The following is a 27,552-nucleotide window of genomic DNA, read 5'->3' on the forward strand; positions in this document are numbered from 1 at the left end:
TTTTGCACGATAAATCAAAAACTATTATGGATAAAAGTAAATAAAGTATGTTTTAGAATGTACAGGTAACCCATGAACACATTTTAATTTTATTTTGTGATGTAACCACAAATTCACGGCTTGCAGATTTATTCTTTTACTTGTGCTATAAGTCCTACCTACCTACAAAATTTCATGATTCTAGGTCAATGGTAAGTACCCTATAGGTTTTCTTGACAGACACGACGTACAGACGGACTGACAGACAGATAGACAACAAAGTGATCCAACGAGGGTTCCTTTTTCCTTTTGAGGTAGGTACGGAACTATAAAAATTGCATTATTCATGTCGTTTAATCACTGAGCTTTTTTATAAACGCGGTAAGCTTTGGTATAAACGCGGTTCAGGATTTTCATGAAAAAGGAGGTCGTGTTGTTGATTTTTTTACGGGTACTTATTTCGATCTCCGCCTGTTTTCTAAAATACTTATGACACTTAGGTATATTACTTAGTTAGCAGTCCAAGGAAACTTTCGAAAAAGGCACTAATTAAAACTAACTAGCTTATGGAAAGTGTGAACTCACAGGTACGTAGTTCTAATAGGGAAAACTGAAAACTAATAACTATGAAATGCCCCGTTGTTTACGTCTAAGAGTCGTGTTTTTGCCTGCGCAGGATTAGAGATAACTTAAGGTAGCAGCGAAGCGTGCTGGTATGCAAAAACGATTGGATTGCATCTTTGACAGCCCGGGGTAGGTGTCGGAGCCGCGGGCGCGGGCCGAATCAGGTGCAATGCTCGCCGGAGTGCCTGTGGCTGTAGCTTTAGGGCTTGGCGGCTTGGTGGCTTGGCCAGTCCTGTCTCTCGCAAAGTCGCGAATCAAGCAGCCGGGCAGTGACGACGCGCGCGCCGACCGGCCTACGCGCACGCGAATCTCGCTCGCGACTCTACTACGGTACCTACCGATTTGCGGATACCCATTTTCACACAAAATCCTTTTATAGCGACTTAACGGTCGGTCTATAAATAAACCCTTCTGTAGGCCTTTGTGCCGCTAGTGATCTAGCCACCACGAAATCAGTGCAAACCTAGTTCCTGTATTGTAAACATAAAACATAATATGCGATAAGATTAAGTGACTATAGATCTACAGGAAGAATATGATTCTCTAGCTATGCAGGTGATTTATTTTTACTATTACGTATTTCTTGAAACATTTTGAAAAATCCGTAATCTTTTCCAACTATACATAGTTAATAATATACTTAATACTAATTAGGTCCTACCTGTTAGATATTTTTTGTAGCTACAGGCTAGTAGTCGTATAGTTTGTAAAGAAAAAAATCCGAGCTTTATAAATCCACAATTAAGTAACTAAGTAGTTTTATTTTACTTCACGTACACTTTTAATACCTACCTTCTTATAAAAGTTTGGAGAAACCACAATTTCGACCACATTTTCACAATGTCATTGAACTCTTGTTAGCTTAAAAACTGCAACCTAGTTAGAGCCGTCGCCGCTTAGATTTACGGAACTAAAGATAACTAATATTACGAAAAGCCGAATGTAATTATAGACTTTACCGGCACTTGTAATAAATAATAGTTTCTTCCGCCTTGTTCACTTCGCCTAACGCTTTACTTATGCAAATGTATGCAAAATAGCTAGGGCTAACTTTCAAGGTGACGGTGATATATTTATCAAGTAAAACTTAAATCGACATTCCTACCTACGGTCGGTATGTACGACTTACGAGTATGTAATCGCTAATGCCGACGATTGTATGCGATAAGCTTGTTATGTTTTCGGAGTTTTATCGATAAGTCACCTTTTTAAGTCACGTATGCCATTTCAAAACCGACAGGTGTACACTCGTGAATGTGATTAACAATAGCAAATTGTGTTTCTGTTTTCAAAGTTAATATTGAATTAATTAAGAATTCACCTTTGACGAGGATAGTGGAAGTGGATTCATTCGTAGAATACTAAATAAGTAAGCTGTTTTAACTTGGTTTTGGTCCAAGGTTAACTCGTGAAAATCTCATTCAGAATTCAGATATACTAAAACCTCGTGTTTAACTATTGCTCGTATCAGTCGTATCATGTCTACCCATAATATTATTAATACGAAAGTGTGTTCGTTTGTTGGTTTGGCCTTCAACTATGCCACAACGAAACAATAGGATCTACCTAGGTGATTTTTTGTATGGATATAATCAAGGAGAGTGATAAAGGCTATTTTCATCCCGTAAAATCCAAAATTTCCTACGGCATTTTTAAAACCTAAATCCACGCGGACGACGACGGTCGCGGACATCAGCTAGTTGTAAATAAATCCTTGAATACAATAAAAGTTGAAAGTCTAATAAGTAATATGCATTGAACTATGATTTTGAAAGAATACCTACTTAGCTGAAAATAATGGCTACTGATTTTCAGCAGAGTCTAAAAGTACACACCTAGTTCTTAATGCGGGCATGTAATTTTCATTTATGGGATCGAAAGAGGGTCAACAGAGTGTATATTAACGTTAGGACCATGATCCAACTAATTTCTGGTAGTCAAACTAAAATGCTATTTAATGGGTTCTCCTAACTGCAAACTGGATAGCTTTGCAAGAGATATTAAGAGTCCCCTATTAGGAACACGCACGACGGTAATAAAATAAGTACCTATAGTAACATAAAAAACCGTGTAAAGTGTAAATCTGTAAAAAAAGTACAAGGAAACACTAATCTAACTAAGTAACTGCTCTAGTAGTGTGCATCATTATCAGGAAATGACATTTTAGAGGAAGTGTTAAAGTGAAACTTCAGTGGAAAGTGACAACAACTTTTTGTTAAGAAATGTATCACAACAGGCGCCACGGAAGCAGCAGCACTTCCACATCGTCAGGCAGTTCAGATCTAAGGGTATGCAAAGTATATTTTTTATCTCGTTCCTAGATAGATCGTGTTGTGTTTCTGTGATTTTACGTCATCACATCTAGATATCTAGTTTAACCAGAATTCCGTAATCAAAACAAAGTTGTACAGTCAATATGTCCTGGTCAATCATACAGTACGTCACATATTCATACTAAGTAGTATTATAAATCCAAAAGATTACTTTTATATTTATTTGTTTACGTGTTTGTTTATTACCTCAAGACTCAGATTGCTTGCCTCCTAGAGACGGACAAAGGCCCGGCAAAAACAGAATTTTAAAACCTTAATCTACACGAATGAAAATATTATGCAGGTAAACGATTGAGTTTTTAAATTAGGGGACCAAATACATATTTCATTATATCTAAGTTAAATGTAAGTTGTATCTATAGCACCTAATTACAAAAATACATTTAATTATGTAGGTATATTAGCACAGCCTTGAAATATATTTCGTTAAACTGTGGTATTAGTCTAATCAAATGAATTAATCTAATAATAACTAAAATAATTTAAATGGTTTTTATCTAATGATATTGCAAAATGGTAAACTGATTCTGCGTACTGCGTACCTACGAGTACGTGCAGGTCAAATGAAACTTGCCGATATAAGCGGAGCGGGCCGCGGTGCCTTACCTGATTTACTGCCTTGCATTGATTTCCTTAGGGCTATCAAGGCCGGGTTGATCGCTTTAAGATATTTAATATTCATTCGTATCATCATAAATATTTTTATCAATATACAGTACTTAATAGTACCTAGTGGAGTAAAAACAACACGTCACGCGGGCTCATTCAGTTTATGCGTACGTTTGTCTCCTTTGCATTATAAGGTATTTCAATGAAAATGGTTCATTGTTTATTTATGTTTAACGCGGCCCTATTTCGAGCGCTCAGGCGCGCTAAGTTCAATATCCTGGGACAAGCAAAGGTATTTTACTCGACGAACAAATAAAATGGCAAGAACACGACTTGGCTTTGAAATACGCGGGTCATATGACACTGACACCGGGAGGGTTTCTCTCGTGTCAGGTTCCCATCGGTGAGCAAATGTCAGAGCTCAAGCACTTTACACAACCTGCATATTAATATATACTATATGTCTTATTTGCATACTAGAATGCCCGAGGTTTCGTCCGTGTGGGTTTAGTTTTCTAAAAATCCTGTGGGAACTCTTTGATTTTTTGGGATAAAAAGTAACCTATACCCGTCGCTAGGATGCAAGCTATCTTTGTACCAAACAGATGATGCTCGCGACTTCGTACACGTGGATTTATCTTTTTAGGAATCCCGTGGAATTTTTTGATTTTCCGGGACAAAAGGTAACCTATGTCCTTGCCTGGGATGCAATCTCTGTATCAACTTTCGTCTTAAACCAATAAAGAAATGCGCCGTGTAAAGCTTGTAGATAGACAGACAGACTTTCGCAATTATATTATTTATGTATGGGTTGTTTACCTAGAATCGATTCATAATATCGATCGGTATACTTACGAGTACTTAGGTACAAATAAATAAAGATGAGTAGGTAGTCGAGTCTCCACTCTGAAATAACAAAATTATAATCTATTGAGAAGAACCTAGTAGTAAAGTAACGGGCAATTACCCAAATTTGAAATACATATCAAGTTATCCAAAACTGGTTTTTACTATTCACAGCAACATCATTGGTACAAACAAATATTTTGTTTTACTCATTGTTTGTTTTACGAATACAAGTAACGAAGTCATGTATACAGTATACCTTTAGGTAACCTTTTGGATTGTAATTTAACATTTTGAGATACGGTTATGACGACGTTAATCTATTATTGTAGGAGTATATTGTGGGTCATTCTATTACCATAATATTTACTAAGTCATTTCAATAAATAATCCCCGGGCTATCGCGATCGGTGTTTCATGTTTGTTTATCTACTTCTTTTGCGTTTGTCTACGAACCAACCTAAAATGAAATACCTTAATAAATTATATAAGTAGCTGACAACAAATTGGTATTTCATTTTTCTTTCATTCTTAGATGTGGTTATGTTATATGCAGGTGTTCGGATTTCAGTATCACGTGGTTTGTCGATCTATTACGTGATCGCAAAATCTCTTTTCCCCTGCTGATACCTTCTTTAGCACCTACACACTTATCAATTGTTATAAAGCATTAATTATAAAATGCCACAAAACACAATAACTATTTACCTGCCCGCAATGCTTCCACCACTTGAGCATTTTTACTATAATGCCAATACTGGCGATTCTGTTGATTTGGGCATTTTAGCTTAATTTTATTTATAATGTCTAGTCAATGGCCTGCACAGGGTTTGCAGCAAGTGTTGTCATTAGTTGAAAAATCTCACTCACAATGAAAAATATAAACATTGAATTATTCAACTAGGCTAAGCAGTGTTTTGATGTATCTATGACTTACACACCACCTGTGAGTGTACGATACGAATAAGGGTCACAGGCCCCAGCTCAGCATAATATTGTATCTTATGCCTTGTACAAACACAAGAGCACACAAGAGCAGACAGCTCTGAGAGCTTTTGCTTTAGTCATCGCATCATGGAAGTCAGAACCTCGTCCGGTTAAGTTATAAAATAAATATACCAAGACAGAAGTGGGCAGCATGAGTCAGATCGGTATCAGACAAAGACTACGGTTGGCTGGAATGCGTCTGCGTTGCTTAATCCCGATCGGAGGGCCACAGCCGGGAGGGACCGATCTTTCACGCATGATAGAATTCACCGCAGTACTAATAAGCGGTTTAACTCGCAATTTGAATAATTATTGGCTTTCCAAATGGTTGAACATACACCTACATTGGTTGGACAATAATCTCAATTGTATTTGCTGGCGTAGATGTAGGTCCATTCCAAAGCTTAGATAGAGCTTTGTGTATAATGAAATGCAACGTGGAGTTTATGCAGTTGATACTTATATATAATATTATATTATTATACTTTAGTTTTCATTAGTTTCATCATCATCATCATCATGGTTATCAGCCTGTGGACGTCCACTGTTGGACTTAGGCCTTCCCTAAAGAGCGCCACCACACCCGGTCCTCAGCCTTCCTCATCCAGCCACTTCCCGTCAGCCCCCATTTCATTAGTTTGCTTAAAAGATAAACACGCACCTACATATATCGATAAAGCTCAGAGTCACTCAGCGGGCGATGGAGAGAGCTATGCTTGGAGTGTCTCTACGTGATCACATCAGAAATAAGGAGATCCGTGTGAGAACTAGAGTAACCGACATAGCTCAACGGGTTGCGAAGCTGGAGTGTCAATGGCAGCCGATAAACGTTGGGGTCCCAAGGTGCTGGAATGGCGACCTCGCACCGGAAGACGCAGTGTTGGAAGTGTGGACGGACGACACCAGACGAGTCACAGGGAGCCGCTGGATTCAGTCGGCGCCAGACCGTGGCGTGCGGAAGTCCCTATAAGAGACCTATCAGGTGTGGACGTCTATCGGTTGATGATGATGATGATATATCGATAAAAAATCGCAGAGATTTTCTCGAAGAAACACGTGAGCGACGCGATTTTTCTGGTGCTTTAGACCTTCTAATATTTACGTATTTTATATCCAATATAATGTACTCTGATTTACTATAACAGTAAATAACTAATAACTAAACCAGTAACATAATATAGGTACCTCATATATAAAATTTGCATCAACATTTCCCGTAGGTACACGTCTAAAGACTTAAGGCCTAAGAGCCAGCGCGTGCCAGACCTTCCTTATTTTATAAAAGCTGAAAGTTTATCTGCGTATTGTCCCCAACACTGGGAGGAACGTTTATTGAACGATTATATGTTTGTTTGAAACATGGTGGCGTTGGGAGATAACCGGTAATAAATCTTACGTCAAAGTATAAGGTCGAATTTTTTATTTGCTCCAGAATAGTTTTAGAAATCACGTCATGCATTGCCAGACACAGTATGGTGGCAATCCCGCGCCAGACACCATTAAAGTTTAGTAAATTATTAACGTTTAAGGGTGTCTGGCGAGGGTTCCCACGACACTAAATGTCTGGCAATGCATAACCTGATTTTCAATACTACTCTGAAGAAAATATATACAAAATCAAATGCAAATCCACGCGGACGAAGTCGCGGGCATCAGCTAGCTGATGCCCGCGACTTCGTCCGCGTGGATTTGCGTTTCTCAACATCCCGCGGGAACTCTTTGATTTTAAGGGATAAAAAGTAGCCTATGTGTTAATTTATTACCTGTTATCTCCCTTCGCCACCATGATCCAAACAAACATCCAAACAAACGGTCCTCCCAGAGTTGGGGACAATACGCAGAGAAAGTTTCAGCTTTTATAAAATAAGGAAGGTCTGGCACGCGCTGGCTCTCTCTATTATCCCGGTTTAAATACCGCCTATGCTCGGAACATAATTACAAAGTAATTAACAGTTCAAAACTGTTTCAAAGAATTCGTTCAAAGGCATGCAAGCATAAGGTATATAGCGTTTAACGAACTTGTTTTGCGTATGAGATATGTATTAACATGGTCTCTGCTGGACGCATCACTCTCGTGGAGTAAATTCCCTGACCCACCAAACCGGTGGGCCATTATTTTGGCATGTTATTACAGCTTGTTCGGTAAAAATAAGGCACCGCCAATCTTTATTTTCAAGACGTGTCCTGATTTTTGAAAGACAGGTGATCATTTCTTGATGATTTGTTATTCTTTTTATTTCTTTTATTTAAGTATTTACTGATTTAATCATAATCAACAGCATTCACAAAATCATTTTTAGTTTTTTTATTACAACAGCGTGTGTGTGTTATGATTACCTATTTGAACTGGCAAAGATGGTTTATTATTTTTTCTTTTTAAATAAATTTTTGATACTTAGATGAAATTAACTTAGCGTAATGTTTGTAATGGATGCTAATACACATATTTTAATGATTTTACAATACCAATACCAATAGAATATTTTGTGTAGGTGATTGCGTAAAGATGAAAATTACAGCTACTGACTAATCAGTAATCCAGGTGTTTATTTTATCCTTCACAAAATAATAATTATTAATTAATCCTGTGGAAATAAAATTTGCAATTTAATTACTTACAACTTACAAGCCTATAAATAACATGTTAATTGCTTCCTAGCTGCAATGAACGGAATGATTGAACATGTTTAACACTTGATTGCCTATTTGCCCAGATAGGGTGACGCGATGCGCCTCGCAAGAGTACCTACATTAGCTTTTATAGCACAGTCTAGGGAATTAGGATTTGCAGATTAATTTTTGGAGCCGTTTATTCATATTAGACATTTCATCATCCTCATCATCAACCCATCGCCGACTCACTATTGAGAACAGGTCTCCAACCACGCTGCTCAAATGCAGATTGGCATACTTCACACATCTTTGAGAACATTGTGGAGAACTCTTTGGCATACAGGTTTCCTCACGATGTTTTCCTTCACCGTTAAAACAAGTGATATTTAATTGCTAAAAACGCACATACCTACGTCCTGTAGTGCGTGCAAACAGGAGGCCGGAGGAAGTTTTAACCACTAGGCCACCACCGCTTTTAATTTCGTCACTTCAATGCAATAACATAATACCTGATTGAAATGTGAGAGGAGGCGTGACTCACATGTCACAAAATTTGAGCGCATTTGTATGCAGAATGTATTGCCTGCGGCGGCTTCTATATGTATAAGTTGTACCTTATTTCCGTCAATTTTAATGTAATACAGCTCATAGCTTTGCATATGGAATATAATTTAGCAGTAAACAGTCACAGATGTATATATTATCTTTCATATAGATTAAGGTAGTATTTTAGCGGCAGCGTTTGACCCAAGTCAGATAAAAAATTTCGGAAAAAAGACAAACTTGTTCCTAAGAAACTAGCTAAAGTAGCGGATTATACAGCATCGTAGTTTGCCCTAATTTTAGATGCCATAGCGTGGGCGACAAAGCGAAGTGGAGCGGTTACAACAATGGCGATGTAGTCCGCATACAAATGAAGGACTATAAAGGAGAAAAAAATGGCGCAATTTTCTTTTACAGCTTTCGTCGATCGGGGCTCTGAATCAGCGCAGTGGCTAAATGTCACTAACGGTCCTTTTAATGACTGAAAAAAGCGTACATTTGGAAATCTCAGTATATAGGTAGCTTTTTATGTAGGTACCAAGTATTTGTATGCATATTAATATACAATTTACCTTATGATAATAGCTAAAGCATATTCTTAATTTTTACAACATTGAATTAAAGATTTAAGATCACAACTTTAGTTACAAATTAAGATGACTTGCAATAGACGGGAGGAAATTTAAAATATCACCTAGTTTCCAGATACGTTAGCGCCTCTCGGGGAGATTAATCACTGAGACCGGTTAGGTGCCATTAGGATACGCTGATGTTTGAACCTCTTGTCGTAAACCCTGGGAGTGCGCTCAGATAGAGCTAATAAGGAAATGATCTACTTTAACCCGCTCTATAATAAATTGCTTACCATTTAAATTTTAAAGTACCTATCAAAGTAATCCTCAAGAGCTTCTTAAAAAATCGGCTAAATTTATTAAGCTATACTCTTGTATTTGTACGGCAGGGGGACGACAGCTTAGAAAAGCTAAAAGTGACAGGCAGCACTGAGGGCAAAAGAGCGAGAGGCCGCTTACCAACTGGGTGGTCCGACCAGCTAAAGGAGTCCAGCAGCAATGGCCACCAACAGAAGCCAGTGGCAACAAATAATCCATTCGAGGGCAGTTTGCCAGGACCACGATCTTCAGCAATGAAGGAACGACCGGAGAGAGAGAGTATTGTACTCAGCGGGCGATGAAGAGAGCTTTGCTTGGAGTTTGTACGTGATAAAATCAGAAATGAGGAGATCCGTAGTAGAACCAGAGTAACCAATATTTAACTAAATGGGTAGGAAAGCTGAAGTTGTAATCTTCTACATCATACATCTGCTAAGCCGTAGGTTGCAATCTTGACTGGTCGTAGTCTTTATCTGGGTAACAGCCTGTTTGATCCGTCTCTATTACTCAGAGACGCGGTGGCCTTTCTCGTACCTATATGTAAGGGCATTTCCATTCGTCTGAGCCACAGTTTACTGCCAAGCAATTCGTTTGGCGATCGTTTCGCGTTTAGAAGTGCTTGCTACCAGTATAACTGTTTAGTGTGTATTCACAAACTTTTTTCATTAAACTTGATACATCCATGTCTTTGAACAAAAGCAATTTACGGTGATATTGGTCCTCAGCGCTTTCGAGAGATGCTTTGTTTGCTTTGCAAGATAAATATGTGCGGAAACTTTACTTAGCCCCGTTAACTTGACCGCAGAAGGCAACAAACATTTGCTTGAACACGTCCGTGGCTTCTGAGTTCTGACCACACGTTCATGTCAAATTTGCTACTTACGCGCAAGCCTATTATCTTCGTAGAGTCAGGCATTCAAGTGGTCAAGGACTTTCAATGAATGACGTAACTAATGGTAATACACGTGCTCACAGCTCACTGATCTCACAATAAGGGTACAATACGAGCTAATTCACTTTTCAAGTGCTCAACTAATTTCTTGACTCTACAAGTCTACATTGTAGTACATATACGCCCAGATTAAATTCTTTATGAAGCAGTACAAAAGAATATTTCTGTCAAAGACAGTCACCAATGGCAGGAAACAATGCAAGGCCGATCTGACAGTTTCCGGAATTCAGTTTTACAGAATTGGGTCATTCGAACAACGGGTTTTTTGAGAACCTCTGACAAAGCATTCCACATAATCTGGCTCCGGGTTTGAGTTCCATATTAGTCTTTAAGAAACTATTTAGGGTTCAAGCCAAATTAGCTACAGACTTTATTCACGCACTCAACCCACGTTTATTATTTTAATATGATTTAGTTAAATACAAGACTGTAGCAGAGGGGAGGAATATGTAAATAAATATATTGTAAGTGCTAAAGTGACCGAGCCAACAATAACTCGCCCGAAGTCACTCAGATTGCGAACTGCGAGGTCGTCCAATCCTACATATATCTTGGTGCTTTAATTTCGAACAATGGAGGTTGCGTAGAAGAAGTAAAACGACGTATGGCGATAGCAAGAACTGCGATGGACAAGCTGAAGAAAATATGGAAGAACAGGAACATTACAAAAGCTACGAAGATCCGGCTCGTTCAAACACTTGTTTTCCCCATATTTTTATACGCTGCGGAGACGTGGACTTTGCGACTGGTCGAGAAGAAGAAGATTGATGCTCTGGAGATGTGGTGTTGGAGGCGAATGCTAGGAGTCTCATGGACCGAATTTCGAACCAACATCTCTATACTCCAAGAACTCGGCATTAAAAAACGACTTTCGTCGATAGTACAGAGTCGCATATTAAAATTCTTCGGACACGTCTCCCGGCGTGAGAGTGACTCCATTGAGCGTCTTGTCGTGCAGGGCAAGGTGGAGGGCACCAGAGGGCGAGGAAGGTCACCCATGCGATGGACCGACCAAATTAAGTCTGCTGTGGGCGGTCCTTTGCACGAGTGTACCAGGCTGTCAGCCAGCAGGGAGAAATGGCGAATGCTCGTGAGGCATATAACATCTGCCCTCAAAGACGTTGCTTCGTGATGACCACGACCGCTCTGCCAAGAGTGATACGACAAAGAAGAAGAAGAAGAAGAAGTGCTAAAGAACTTGTCACGCTGTTGTAAAAACAGACATAGGTACATATTTGCATTACGTTAATTGAAATGCTACATATTACAATAATTTAATGTGCTTTTGAATTATTTCAGGACATTATTCCCGGTTATAAAAACTGCAGAGAATTATTTACCTTATAGGTATATAACCAGATGGTGCCCGCCACTTCATCCTCGTGAAATTTAAGGTTTTTAAAAAACCCCTGGAAACTTTGATTTTCCGGGGATGTAAACTTTCTCTGTTCTAAATATCAATACAATTGATTATGTTTTTGGACCGTGAAAAGGTAGCAAACAGGCACACAGACATACTTTTGCATTTATAAGGATTTACCTTTTATTGAGGCAAATAACGGACATTTCGCAAGATAAATCTGCAAGACCGAGACAAGCGGCATTTATTTCTGTCGCTATGCTGTATGGTACCCCCGGCTGGTATTCCGAAATTGTGACAGCCTCTTTGTACCGCATAACATTAAAGTTATTTATATGTTTTATGCAAAAACTTACCAACTTCTAAAACTTACTAGGAAACTCTTTACTAAAAAATAATTAATTAAACAACTTAATTTTCAAGGATAAAAAGTAGCCTATCGATGCAAGCTAACGCTGTACCAAATTTCGTCAAAATCGGTTGAACGGATAGGCCGTGAAAGGTTAGCAGACAGACACTTTCGCATTTATAATAGGTATGTATGGATGTAGACTAGAACATTAAAGTGACCTTGGTTCATTACCGGAAAGCTCGAAGCAAAAACTAGAAAAACTTTTTATGCCTAGAATTTTAAGTTAATAGTGAGCATAATTAAGTAATACCTTTGAATTTGCAAACTCGGCGCAGGCGTAATGCATCTCAGTTTACTTAACAATACTCAGACTTGAATCAACATTATTTTGCGTTACCCGGCTGTGATCCATTAAGTTTACTGTCCCAATACCGTCTAACCAATCTAGGCAACCATGCACCTTATATTTGGACCAATCAATGACCAACAAAAAGCTCTTACTACTAAACGGAGTCTAATTAATAAACTAATATGAACATTAACCAATTTAATAGTTAGGTACGTTCACGGGTCATCTATCAATTATGCTGCATGATTTGATTACACATTATAAGGTCATTTGACCCGGAACTAAGCGGCAATCACATTTCTTTTTCATGTTACTTCATAAAGCGGAACATGAACAAATCGCTCTCAATATTTTTTTGGCGTAACATCTCATAGAGAGCCGATTCAATATGCTAATCGGCAATGGACAGCCGAATTTTTTTGCTTGATTTAATAGTGATTATAACTAATAGAGAGATCGAGAAATATAAAATCTAAAACATAAAATATATTACTCGGCAGGACTTTTTGCAATATGATTTGTGTTGATTTTTATTTTATTGTGATCATGTTTTCGCTTAGAGTGCCAGGTCTTTAAATCAAAAATCTGGACAGACTAGCTAGTGTAGCCGGACATTTGGGTAAAAAGGCCGGACAGCCTTTTTTAGTCTTAGTAGGTATATAAAACGACAAGGTTTTTTTATCACTTACCTTAAAATCTTACTTTAAAACCAACAACAAAATTAAATGACGGAATCATTTAATTTTGTTGTTCGTTCATTGATAATATGTAATATAAATTATTATAAACAGCTATATTTGTAATGGTTAAAGTATATAATAACGTTTTAAATAAACATCTTTAATAAAACTCTTTCAATAGTATCGATATTAATATATAATTCTGCACACTTATTATGAACAATAAATACAATTATGAACAACACGTATTGTAGTACTTAGGAGACACTTTTACTAACCTTTCGGTTTGGATGCTCGAACAGGATTAACTTAAAAACTAAAGAGCTGTCCGGACCGAATATCATGTTTTACATTCATTCAACTGAACTAAAAAGAGTATGTGATTGAGCTGAACTGAAACTGAATTGACCAATGAGATTCCACTTAAAATTCCATCCAATGCGATCCTTCTAAAATTCAAGGCCGTTTTAAAAAGGTACGTGATTTGACTCAAACAATAAACTATTTAAGTCAAATCTTGCACCCTTAATTTTTAAACCGTAACAACATGTTGGACTGACCAATGAGATCCTCTCAAGATTCCATCCAATGAGATTCCTTCTAAACTTCAATGTTATTATTAAGAAAGTACGTGATTTGACTCAAACCATAAATTATTTAAGCCAAATCACACACCATCAGTTTTAAAATCATCACAGAATATTAGTATTATTTGGAAATCATGACATTCGGCCATCAGACACTGTGTAGCCTCCTGGCACACACAATCATCATTTGTACTTTTAAATAAATCATGACATTTTAGTTTTATTACAACACAACAAAAATACTATGACCTTACATTTTCCGGGAATATTATTGACATACAGAAAATAAAAATCATCTTTGTATTAGGTATATCACTCATACAAAATCAACTTCCTGTGTAAATAATAAAAACCACTGAACATAACATTTTCTAGGACATTATTAAAGAAAATAGGTAATTACAATTTATTATTAACATAAATAAAATCATCTTTGTATATATCATTCATACAAAATCAAATGCCTGTGTAAATAATTAAAAAAAATCCCTGAACATAACATCTTCTAGAACATTATTAAAGATAATAATTACAATTTATTAATAACAAAAATAAAATCATCTTTGTATATACCACTCATACAAAATCAAATTCCTGTGTAAATAAAAACCCACTGAACTTAACGTCTTCTAGAACATCATTAAAGATAATAATTACAATTTATTACTCGGATTCACTTTTACCAGCATCGTCAGAGCTACTCTGATCGGAGCTATGTAACTCTAAAGCCTTTATATGTATCCAAGGTCGGATTCTATCAGCTGCAATGACAGTTTTATAAGGTTTGCCTTTCTTAATGAAACCAGGAACATCTGTTATCCTATAGCGGTCATTGCCTAGAACTTCAGTAACTTTATATGGACCCACAAACTTCGACAGGAGCTTTGTACTTTTCTTTTTGTTATCAAAATTATTTCGTGAAATTTTCACTAAATCACCGATCTCATACTTAGTTGCGGGGATTCGATCTACATCATGTTTTTCTTTTTGTTTTACTTGATTTTTCTGGATATTATTACTAATTTGCTCTCTAACTTGTTGTAATTCTAAATTATTACTCGAATAGTTTTCGGTATTAAGTTTATTCGATAAAACATCGCGCAATTTAATTCCGAACATAGCTTCTGTCGCAGTTTTCTGTGTTGAAGCATTTACAGTGTTGTTGATGCCCCATTGAATTTTACTCAGACACTTGTCCCAGTCGCGTTCATGGCTTGCAAAGTTTTGTGCTGACAATGAATTCAAGATGGTTTGGTTAAACCTCTCTGCTTGCCCATTAGCTCTGGGACAAGCTACTGCGTTCAATATATGCTTAATACCAAGTGTCTTACAAAAGGTCTGAAAAGCTGTTGATGTAAAACTTGTGCCTCGGTCAGAAACAATTCTAGCCGGAACACTAAAGTCATAAAATAGGTTTTCTAAAACTTTAATTGTGTTTTTCGTTTTTAAATTTTTCACCGCTCTTACGAACACATATTTAGTAAAAGCGTCTACTACCGTTAGAATGTGGGTATTACCGTTTTTACTCCTAACAAAAGGCCCAAGATGATCTATATGAATCGTGTGAAATGGTATTTGTACTTTTTCTATGGGATACAAATGACCAGACTTTTGCTTTGACGCGCTATCTTTATTATAAGCACACTCTAAACATGCTGCAAGATATTTTTTTACAAATTTTCTTAGTTTAGGGAACCAGTACGAATGTTGTATTCTTTCTAGAGTTTTTGAATACCCTAGATGGCCAATTTCATCGTGGTTGGCACGACATATTTGCCATCGAGCACTTCGCGGAACGACTAGACATAGCCTATCATCTACCTTCCTATACACGGTATGGTCTCGTATAACATAACTGTTGCGAATGTCCTTACTTTATTGGTCATTTTCGGGCTTAAGAATTTTGTATATGCGGGATATTTCGGGATCTGCTAATTGCAATGATAAAATCCAGTTTTCTTTGCTTATAGCATACACACCGACAGAGGGGCTATTATCTGGCTCCGCAGACAATCGGGTGTTTCTGCTCAGTGCATCCACGTGTGACATTTGAACACCAGGTCGATATTCAATATCAAATATGAACTCACTGATTTGCAACCACCACCTCGCTATCCGCGGAACGAGATCCCTCTTGGTTAGTGTAGTGCGTAAAGCGGCGCAATCTGTATAAATTTTGAAATGAATGCCTAACAGATACACGCGGAATTTCTTTAAAGAACATACGACAGCTAGCGTTTCTAGTTCGTAAGAATGCAGGTGTTTTTCTTCGGGAGTAGTCTGCCGACTGAAGTAAGCGACTGGTTTTAAAACCCTAGTATCCTTTTGCCATTGCATAAGTATACCTCCTATGCCTAATGCACTAGCGTCCGTGTGGAGTTCTGTCTCGAGAGTGGGATCGTAAAGAGCTAAGACAGGCCGACTGATCAACCTATCCTTTAAAGTTGAAAATGCTTGGTCTTCTGTATTAGACCATCGCCAAACAGAGTCCTTCTTTAACAAAGATGTTAATGGACGAGCAATCTCCCCATAACCCTTAATAAATTTCCTAAAATAACCAGTTAAGCCTAGAAATTGGCGGACCTCATGGACATTTTGTGGTGTCGGGAATTCCCTAACTGCCCTAATTTTTGATTCACTAGGCTGAATGCCTTGTGGGGAGATTTCATATCCAAGATAGCTGACAGTATTATCAAAGAATCGACACTTGCTCAGATTTAAGGTCAAGCCATATTCTCTAAGAAGTACTAACACGTCTTCTAGTCGTTGAAACATTTCATCAATACTTTTTGACGGAATTAAAACATCGTCTAAATAAGCTAACGCGTATTCAAACCGCCGGTTTCCGAGTATTTTGTTAACCATTCTCTGAAACACGGCTGGAGCATTTGCTAGGCCAAAAGGCATTCTTTTAAACTCGTAATGCCCATCGGGCGTAACAAAACCAGTGAGATGTTGACTTTCTTGGGCCATGGGGATTTGATAATACCCTGAAGCGAGATCAAGAGTCGTGAAGAAACTATTGCCACTGAGATTTGAAAGTTGGTCTTCTATAAGCGGCAACGGAAAACGATCCTTAATAGTCTTATTATTCAAGGCCCGAAAGTCTACGCACAGTCGCTGCTCTCCCGTTTTCTTTTTAATCATTAAAATCGGGCTGGCGTAGTCAGACTTCGATTCCTGAATAATATCATTTTGAAGTAATTCGTCAATAGTTGCTCGGACTTGCTCTCGTTCATGATGTGACAATCGATATGGACGGTAAAAAATTGGCTTATCATCTGCTAAATCAATTTTCATTTCTACATCAATCGCGCAACCTATTTCACTAAGGTTTGTAGCAAAACAATCGCGGTAGTCTTGCAGTAACAAATACAATCTATCCAATTGTTCACTATCCAATCCTGGTCCCGTTTTAATCTCATTTTTATTGAGAGGATTTACAGTAGATAAGTCTTTCACTATTCGATTTACATGACAGACTTTTTGTTCGCTGAACGGCGTGGCTCTAGCTATTAAAACGTTTGGTTTTAACGATATGGTATACGGCGTCAAATTAGTGATAACAACGGCTCCCTTACCATTGGTAATACTAAAAGCACCCTGCAATAGACAAAACTCTTTACCCGTTTCAACACTATTATAACCTTCGATAAACACATCTCCCGTGAAGCTACAGTTTGAATGAACAGGGACAGTACTGGTTTTTGAAACTTCAATCGTATTAGTAATATATAGCTTTAAAGTGCCTTTTGAATCTTCAGAAAAGGCTAGGTTTGGGCTTTTATAAAATGTAAGATTAGAGCTGTCTTTTAAAACGGTAATAAATGGCAATTCCGTAAAATTCTGTCCGATAATAAGCGAGGTCTGCATGTGAACATCATCTATAACTAGAACCTCAAGATCCGATTCAATTTCATCGACCCTAACAAACAAGTTTGTCTTATATAGAGGTACAACTGACGATTGTCCAAAACCTTTGACTACTGGAACATTATCAAAACTCTTAACTACATTAAGTTGTTCGGCATCAGTACTACGCAAGAGTGTACACTCGCTACCGAAGTCAATAAATGCTTTGAAAGATTTATCATTGATTACCACGGTTTTAAAGAATTTGGCGTTACTATCATTGTTAGAATCAATTTTTAAAATATTTTTCTCCGCTGTACTCTCCGCTTGGTTAGATTTAAGATTTGGGGACGCACGGGGCTCTAATTTACATGCCTCAAAATCGTGTCCTATTCGATTGCATTTTCTGCATTTGATAATGGGCCTAGGACACTTATAAAAAGGATGTCCCCTAGCTCGGCAATTGTAACAAGAGAATGAATTGACGCTAGTACCATTGCTGTTGGAATTAGTACTGTTAAAATTTGTGTTGGGATTAATAGAGCTTGGCCTCTGAGTAGTACGTTCATTTATTCTACTTTTAAGCGGTGGTTGAACTTTTTGGGATGCAAGAAAGCAAAGTAAATCTTCAGGTTCCGAACTATTTTGCGCCTGCGCCCCATTCCTAATCGAACGATCACTAATACCGTATATAATACAGTCAACAGCCTTCCGTCCACTAATTTCACATCTATTTAGTAATCCTAGTTTATCATAAAAATACTCACGAAGGCTTTCATCAAAACGTGAAGTCCGACTTAACATTTCTTCTAAAAGACGTCCATAATTTTCTTCACTAGGGAAAGCCTTCCTGAGTTTAACTTGCCACTCCTCCCAAGTGAAGACGACTGTTGGCAATGCCTCGAACCATCTTTTCGCTAAACCCGCTAACTTTTGCAAAGAGAAGTGAACAGTTTGTTGCTCGTCCCATCCATATATAGCCGCACATTCATTAACCTTTCGGAGCCAGCTTTCGATATTTTGAATTTTACTTGACGGATCAAACTCCGGGATAACATTGTTAAGGTTGTTGTAATTCCAGGAGTTTTTGGAAGGACCTCTTGAAACATGCTTAACTAACTTTAGGATATCCTTAGCAGAAAGTTCTTTTACACGCTTACGCATCTTCTTAGGTACAACCTCTTCACTGGAACTAGAAGGAGACGGACTTCGCCGCCTATCCTTCTTTTTCTTAGAGTTACGCCGCGATCTCGGAGGCGTATCAGGTGGAGTACCGGGCTCGTCATCAGACATCATCATCATTACACCTCCCTGAAACACATATTCGGGACATAATCTATTCACACTCCTTACATAATAGGGTCTTGATCTTTAAACTGATGAGAGAATCGATAAATACAATATTTGAGAATAAGTCTTCTAAGTAGATAAATTTATGCAAAAATGTAAAAGTTTTCTATATAAGTTCTTCAATATAATTGCAGTAGTTTCATAAAGCAATTCAATTGACTTGATTCCAATCGTTAATACATAATACTAGCTGGCTCAAGCTACTAAAGGGTCCATAGAATAAGTATTATCCGACGACTAGCGACTCACTCAAAAAAAACCCAGTGGGAAGCATACCCACTCAATACACCAGTGAAGCCACTAGTACGTCCCCTAACCTAACACTATCTGACGGCCAGTGACTCACTCAAAAAAAACCAGTAGGAAACATACCCACTCATTAAATACACCAGTGAAGCCACTAGAACGTCCCCTAACCTAACACTATCTGACGGCCAGTGACTCACTAAAAAAAACCAGTAGGAAACATACCCACTCAATAAATACACCAGTGAAGCCACTAGAACGTCCCCTAATCTAGCACTATCCGACGGCCAGCGACTCACTCAAACACCAGTAGGAAACATACCCACTCCAACCAGTGAAGCCACTGTACGTCCCCTAAATTACTATAATCCGACGACCAGTGACTCACTCATGAACCAGTAGGAAGCATACCCACTCAATAAACTAGTGAAGCCACTAGTACGCCGCCTAAGCTAAATAATCCGATGAACAATTACGCAACGTGATGTTCATAATAATATGAATTAGGCAACTTTTCATGAAGACTATTATTAGTGAGAATAAATAACCTTACAGTTTATTGCTTGTAAGTAATTTTACAAAAAAAAATAGATCATCAAAATAATTAGTTAAGGGTATGAGATAATGAAGCAGAAATCACAAAAGGGAAAACGTGGTTTCGTTCAAAGTAGGTATCAGAAAATCACGATTATTGGTTCCATTTAGCTCAAACATATCCCATGCTATCGGAGGGTGGCCCCGACCAAGCTCAAGATATGTCATGCTAGTATATGTAACAATGCGCGCTACCGTACTGCTAGAGAGTAGCCCTAGCCACGTACATGCACACACACACTATTACACATAATTTAAACACTAACACATTATCAGAGAGTTGCCCTGACTTAATGTGCAGTGAGTCACGTAACCAACAAATCGCAACAGTGTAGATACATTATTTTATTCAAAGTGGGTAGGTAGGTAACAGAAAATTACGATCATTAGTTCCGTTTAGCCAAAACACATCCCGTGCTAACGGAGAGTAGCCCCGACCAAGCACACGATATGTCCCACCAGAATATGTAACAATGTGCGCTATAGTACTACCAGAGAGTAGCCCCAGCCACGTACCCGCACACACCGTTACACATAACCTAAACAACCACACATTATCAGAGAGTTGCCCTGACTTAATGTGTAGCGTCACGACTCACGTAACCAACGATCGCAAAATAATAAATTTGATAAGTTTGTTAAAAAAAAGTGGGCGTTTAGCAATCTCGTTTTAGAATAAAATTAATTACAAGCAACTCTTTTTTTTTGGATTCTTTGTCACTTCTGAGATTTAATAAAACTCTTTCAATAGTATCGATATTAATATATAATTCTGCACACTTATTATGAACAATAAATACAATTATGAACAACACGTATTGTAGTACGTAGGAGACACTTTTACTAACCTTTCGGTTTGGATGCTCGAACAGGATTAACTTAAAAACTAAAGAGCTGTCCGGACCGAATATCATGTTTTACATTCATTCAACTGAACTAAAAAGAGTATGTGATTGAGCTGAACTGAAACTGAATTGACCAATGAGATTCCACTTAAAATTCCATCCAATGCGATCCTTCTAAAATTCAAGGCCGTTTTAAAAAGGTACGTGATTTGACTCAAACAATAAACTATTTAAGTCAAATCTTGCACCCTTAATTTTTAAACCGTAACAACATGTTGGACTGACCAATGAGATCCTCTCAAGATTCCATCCAATGAGATTCCTTCTAAACTTCAATGTTATTATTAAGAAAGTACGTGATTTGACTCAAACCATAAATTATTTAAGCCAAATCACACACCATCAGTTTTAAAATTATCACAGAATATTAGTATTATTTGGAAATCATGACACATCTGAATGATCAAAATATATACGAGTGAGTTGTGTTTCTGTAGATGAATGTTATGTGGACTGTGACAAAGAGGTCATTTAAATAAATATGGTATTTTAATCACATAGTTATACTTAATTACAAAAAGCAGAAAGGGAATTACCTTACTCATGACAAAAGTTTTTAGTCATTATGTAGATCGGACATCATTAACTACCTACTCTACAAATCTTTGCTTAAACTGCACCTAAATAGTAGGCCAACTACGTTGTAATTTACTATAATAATTATGTGTATGAATATAAGTAGTTATATTATAGTAGTTTCGTAAGATTATATTAGACTAGACGATGCCTGCGACTTAGTCCGCGTGGATTTAGGTTCTTTTAATCCCTCGCGAACTTCTGGAATAAAAAGTAGCCTATCCTTCCCCGGGATGTAAGCTAACTCTGTACCTCATCAAAATCGGTTAAACTGTTGGGCCATGAAAAGCTAGGCGACAGACAGACAGACACACTTTCGCATTTGTTATTTTAGTTTGGATAAATGTTTGGATAGTAAGTACAATTAATGCCAAGCTATGTATACTGCAGATCCTGCTGACATACTTATAAGTGTATCTACTTACGTCAATCGCGCGTCTCTCCCTATATTTCACATGGCAGTTATTAACACAAATACTTACGTTAATGGCACTTGAGTTTCAAAATTAATGATCCAGTTTGGTAAGTCTTCTCAACATCCTGGTGCTGCTGATATCGTGCAACAAATGCTCGTAAGGCGAGCACTTTTTGAGACGATATTTTTATTTCACCTAAAATATTTTGGTCAAACCCTTCACAATTTATCGCGTTTCACATATTAAGAGAATGTTCGTGTCATTTCGCATTTTGTCCACCCGTTCGATGTCATCTTTGCGAATTGAGCCGTTCACGGCGGGTTTCAGACAAAGATCTTGTACGTCTTATTTCATTTTACGTACTTTCATTTAAGTAAAGCAATAAATAAGTCCCGCTTTAAGGCGATTACCTTTTATAGGCTGTTTATTCGTAATTTGTGTTGCCAATTGCCACTCAACGAATACGGGTTAATCATTCTGTTGTTTTCTTTTCTTAATTTATTTTATTATTTGTAAGTAATTTAAAACACTTATTATGACAGCGTATTAAATACAAAATATTTTTGGCTTTCTCTCGATTCTTACCAGTTTGCTGAAATTTACAGACTAATGATAATGGCGATTAGTAGTTATTACTTTATTAATACCTACCTATTCCCGTCTTCATACCTATTCCCGTTAGAATAGATAGATATAGGTAGATGCAATATAGCTTACCCTCAACTTAATTATTTCTAATTATTAAAAAGCGCTGTCAAAATAAGAAATTCAAAACACACTTTGCTAAATTGAATTGTCAGTAATAGCTAAACGAGGTTGATTGGAGACCACCATGCCTTATAATAAATAAGCGAATGTACCTATACAAATCGCAGCAGGTTTGACTGACTGACAGTTAATAGGCCGGAAAACCTACCACAGGACATTAAAATTACAGGTTTAGCTGACGCGGACGTCCAGTTCATGGAGATTGACGTCGAACGAATTCAGGTACCTAGTGTATCATCCGAAGGGAATTTCGTAACTGTTCTGATGCTGAAAATCATGACCTGTTATGAGTGGTGGTTATTTATATGCTGTGATTTGTACTACTATGCAAGAAAGTCGTATATATTATCATTATTTCATAGAGATGAAAAAAGATTAGGTATGTAATTAAAAACACATAACGTAAGTTGCCTAATAAAACCGTAATAATAAAATTAGCCTGTCAAAAGAAGCAATTTTTATTTTTTACTAGATGATGCACGCAATTTCGTCAGCGTGAATTTAGGTTTATTGAAAATTCCGTGGGAAATCTTTGATTTTCTGGGACGTAAAGTAAGTAGCCTATGTGACCTATGTCCATCCAAATTTTGGCAAAGGTTGAACAGATGGTCTGTGAAAATCAAGCTGCAGGTCGATTTCGTAAAACCTGCATCAATCGTTATTACAATCTCAATTGTTGCGATTGGCTGAATTTGAGCGATTCTTGTTGCAACAAGCCATCGTACCCAATAGGGAGCGAGCGTCAACCAATCAGAGGTGATTGCAATCGTCAAACTACCGCGGCAGGGCTCCAGGTAGATAGACAGACAAACACACTTTCGCACTTATAATATAAATATAGGTATGTACGTACGGATTTGAAAATCACATGGCAATTTACGTACTTGAAATGAAAATTCTCATTCTGTCAATATATTAAATGAAAAATACAATGCAAAAAAAAATTGTTGTTACAAAACTGAATGTACAACATATTATTTATGTAGATGATCTAATGATATGAACCGAAAATTTAATTCGAAGAGGCAATTTAAACAAACATGGCATACCTAATTGAGGCGTGTAGTTGCAAAACCCGCTAAAATACTTTTTTTAACTCCCCTTTTACACTTGAAAAAAACTTGTAACGCTTTCTGACTAAACAAACGCAATCCTGTTAGGTATTAAAATTATCGTTGGAGGATCGGAAAACAGGATATAATAAATCTATAGGCAATATTATCTTTTTTTTTAAGTTATCGGCGAAAGTAAATTCATTGTAGAGGAATTTGAAACTCACTCATAGTTATAGAGGCTTATGACATTTACAGATGACATTTAAGGGGGTTTTGCAAGGAACATTATTGAGAGCTACTATAACGTTTGGATAGTGTTATGCAATAAATTTTAGTATGAAAACTTGAAAATTATAATTAGCCAACAGGAAAATAATAAAACACATCAATATTATTGTTGAGGAGTTTATTACATAGAAAAAAAAAAACAAAAATTCTATAAATTCAAAACACGTGTTATAATGCATACATTTTCAAAATGTATGAAATTAAACAGAGTACACCGTTAAGCATATTATACAAACGAAAATTTATGTAAATCCTATTTTTATATTATAAATGTGAAAGTTTGTGAGGCTGTATGGATGGATGGATGTTTGTTACTCTTTAACGCAACAACGCATGAACCGTTTTGGCTGAAATTTGGCACAGAGATAGATTATAGTTTGGGAATACAGACAGGCTTTTTATCCTGAGAATTACAGAGTTCCCGCGGGAATTAAAAAACCTTAATCCATGCGTACGAAATCGCGGGCATCCTCTAGTGATAAATAAAAAAGCATGGATTTGACTCGCTCCAGCAATGCACGGGGCTGCAATTATTTAAACAGTATGGCATAATATTAGTGTAAACTAAACATTTGAAAAGAGCAACTGCCAAGTTTCTTGCTGGTTCTCCTCGGTAGAAACGGCATTTTGAACCAGTGGTAAATTATTATGACGATTCAAAAGCACTTGTAAAAGTTTCTACACATACGAACTTATCTCTTCAAATCCGCCCTCACACAAGTCACACGCGTCTACGGAATCATCATTGTCCTCGATCCGATTGTCTAGAAACAGCTGAGTCTGCGCTCTTTCTTGGATTTTTTTATAAAATTCTAAGCTTTCTACTTCTTGCCAGTTGTTGCCAAAGTGGGTCGACAAGAGTTTGACGACATCTTGTAGCTTCGATTGCTTGGGCACGATTTTGTGGGGTTGAATCAGTACAGGTTGTATATTTATAATTTTTTTATTTTTCTTTGTAATTATTTTTTTTTCGTTTAGTTCACTGTTATAATTTACTTCTCCCTGTACTAAAATATTGTTTGTTTTTGTCCGGGTCAAAAAAAAAGCGCTTGCTTTTCATGAAAGGAAAATGCCAGCTGCTTGTGGGTTTTATAACTGACTCATATCCCTTTTTCCAGTCGTACACTGCAATATCTGCAAGACCTGTGCATGTTGCGTTTTCCTCCAATACTGAAACGTATTCTAAAGGCGAAACTATCACCTCCTTACCCTTAAGGGTTTTTTCTATTTTTGCAAATACCCGGTCAGGAGGAATAAACGAGTGGCCAACGACAGGGAATACTAATTCCACTTTTTTAACATGTCTTGGAGCCTCCGTGTAAAGCCACTTTCCGAGCATAGCAACCATACCTGTGTTTTTATTCTGACCAGAACACCCATCAGATATAATTCTCAAAATTGTTATTCGTTCATCAAAACTCAGTTTCTGTAAGAAATGGTAGACTGCGCTTATAATTTCGTTACTTCCCTTGGCATGCGTTGTTTCATCCCAATAGTACGAGTGTACATTTTGTTTAGTTAGTTTTGCTTTCGAATTCCCCAAAACTATGGCAAAATGATAAAAGCTGAATTGCCGGCTATAATATGCTGACTGGTCAGGTAATTTCGGCAAGGCCTGATTTTTTTGACAGTCGAATGTAATAGTTTGAATGTGCTCACTGTCATTTTGGAGAATTTTGTAAAATGCTTTAAATTTTAGACGGTGAATCCTTTTCTCAATCATTAACTCGTTTCTTTTAGATGTTTCGGGTTCCGATTTTAAACGTTCATCTATTGCGATACAAGTCGAGCACACATCTGTTCTAGGGGACCCAAAACCAATATTGTACTGCGTGTTAAATATCTTTCTGAAAAAACTTTGCTTAACATGGAGCGCTGGTTCACGAGCCTGGTTGTAAAGGCGCCACATTTTTCGAATGTTTAACTCCGGAGAAAGATACAGTCTGTGAATATTTTTCGATCGGCAATAGTGGCTTTCCTGTCCTTTAAATGATTCTATAAACCACTGTACCGAATATTTTTTTGCTTCAAACTTTACACTATTTCGGTCACCACCTCTATTTTCTGTTGGCATCGAACCACCACTCTCATAGAATCGATTCAGGACACCTTGAATACGGTCTTTTTTAATTAAAAGTGCTGCTGTAAATGTTTTTTGACACACAGGAATATTTTTTCCATCCTTTCCGAGAATAGTGTATTTTATTGCTTTTTTCCTTTTACTGTTAGCTTTGCCAGCTTTAGCTTTAGTTACAGAGCAATATTTTAACAAAAAGTTATCTTGCGATAATTTGTTTGAGCATCGATAAAAATTTTTGTGAAACTTTCGGATATCTTGACAAGTTAGTTGACTGCAACGAAATGCCTTTTGATCATGATTGCACTTTGGAAATTGAGGTAATCCAGTGGGCTTGTACCTAGAAAAAACATATAATCTCTAATTAATTCTCAAAACAAAAGAGTTGGACTCAAACACGAAGGGTTCCGTACTATCGTACAAGAAATATCACTTTTTAATTTTTTTTATTTTCATGGCGGCCATTTTTAAACTTTTATTATTTGTTATTATAGAGGCAATAGAAATATACACTCTGTAAAATTTTAAACTCTCTACCTATGATGGTTCACGAGATACAGCCCGCTGACAGACAGACAGACAGACGGACGGACGGACGATTTAGATTTTATAAGTAGGTACACATTATAGGTAGGTAACTAGGTACATAAGCAAAACGATTAACAAGCTCATTATTCATTCAGAAAAATATAGAAACAACTAGCTTCTGCTCGCGGCTTCACCCGCGTGAATTTTGGTTTTGTAAAAATCCCGCAGGGACCTTGGATTTTTATGGGATAAAAGATAACCTGTGTGTTAATCTAGTTTATAGCCTATCTTCATTCCAAATTTCAGCTAAATGAGTTCAGAGTTGTGAAGAAGTAACAATCATACACACACATACATACAAGCTTTCACCTTCATATTAATTAGGTACCTATTGAAGGCGAAAGTTTAGTGATTATGATTAAATAAGCTGTTATTCAAAAATCGAGCTATCTATAATATACAGCAAATATCAAATCTGTTCAGCGTGTAACTCCCGGCCACTTTATTGTTTCTTGCAGCGCTTTGCATAACACCATTTTTTGAACAAAATAATATAGAATCAGGTCAACTTTTTACTCACCGTTTATCACGAGCCACTTCACGTTTCCACAAAGCTTTATTGATAGGACGTTTCCGTGAGTGTTTAGGGTCACATTTTGTCACTAACTGCATCATTTCATCCATTTTATGTTTTTAAATTCAATAAAACTCGATTACACTTTTTCACTACTCAACACAAATCGCCATACTGTTTGTCAGGTCACGTGGTGCGTACCAAGCTCTGTGATTGGTCGATTCTGTTTTAGAGGAGTTTGAAATTCACCCATGTCATTATAGCGGATTTTGTTACCAAGCATGAAGTTAAAGTTATAATTTAGTGCTGTTATAGTGGGATTTGCTCGGAAATGAGTTATTCACCTAATAGAGATTTGAGAAACCTATCAGGAGAAATCAAAAAGTCGATTTCTATATAAAATCGTTTTAGCGGGTTTTGCAATTACACTTCTCAATTACACAATTACAAAGACATATTGTAGTCTGCCATTGTTTTCAAGACAAAGTTTTTGATAGTTGCACCATTACGAGCACTGAATTAAAGCAATGCTTAGTTAAATTACTTGGAGCTTTTGGTCCGTTTTGAAGATAAACAGAACATACATATTATGGACTAGCTCATGCCCGCGACTTCGTCC

General features: G+C 37.1%; 1 protein-coding gene and 1 long non-coding RNA gene across 4 annotated transcripts in view; one reads left to right on the forward strand and one right to left on the reverse strand.

Moving 5' to 3' along the window:
- Positions 1-27,552, forward strand: part of by (focal adhesion protein tensin) — a 168,902-nt gene that overhangs the window by 53,932 nt on the left and 87,418 nt on the right. The gene's annotated exons all lie outside the window — the stretch shown is intronic.
- On the reverse strand, positions 23,856-27,361 carry LOC138402985 (uncharacterized). The gene is made up of 2 exons (XR_011237295.1): positions 26,940-27,361; positions 23,856-26,171 (listed from the first exon to the last, which is right to left on the reverse strand). It is a non-coding gene; the product is annotated as an uncharacterized lncRNA (long non-coding RNA).

The sequence above is a fragment of the Maniola hyperantus genome, chromosome 1 (assembly GCF_902806685.2).
Source record: "Maniola hyperantus chromosome 1, iAphHyp1.2, whole genome shotgun sequence".
In the NCBI taxonomy this organism is placed as follows: Eukaryota; Metazoa; Arthropoda; class Insecta; order Lepidoptera; family Nymphalidae; genus Maniola; species Maniola hyperantus.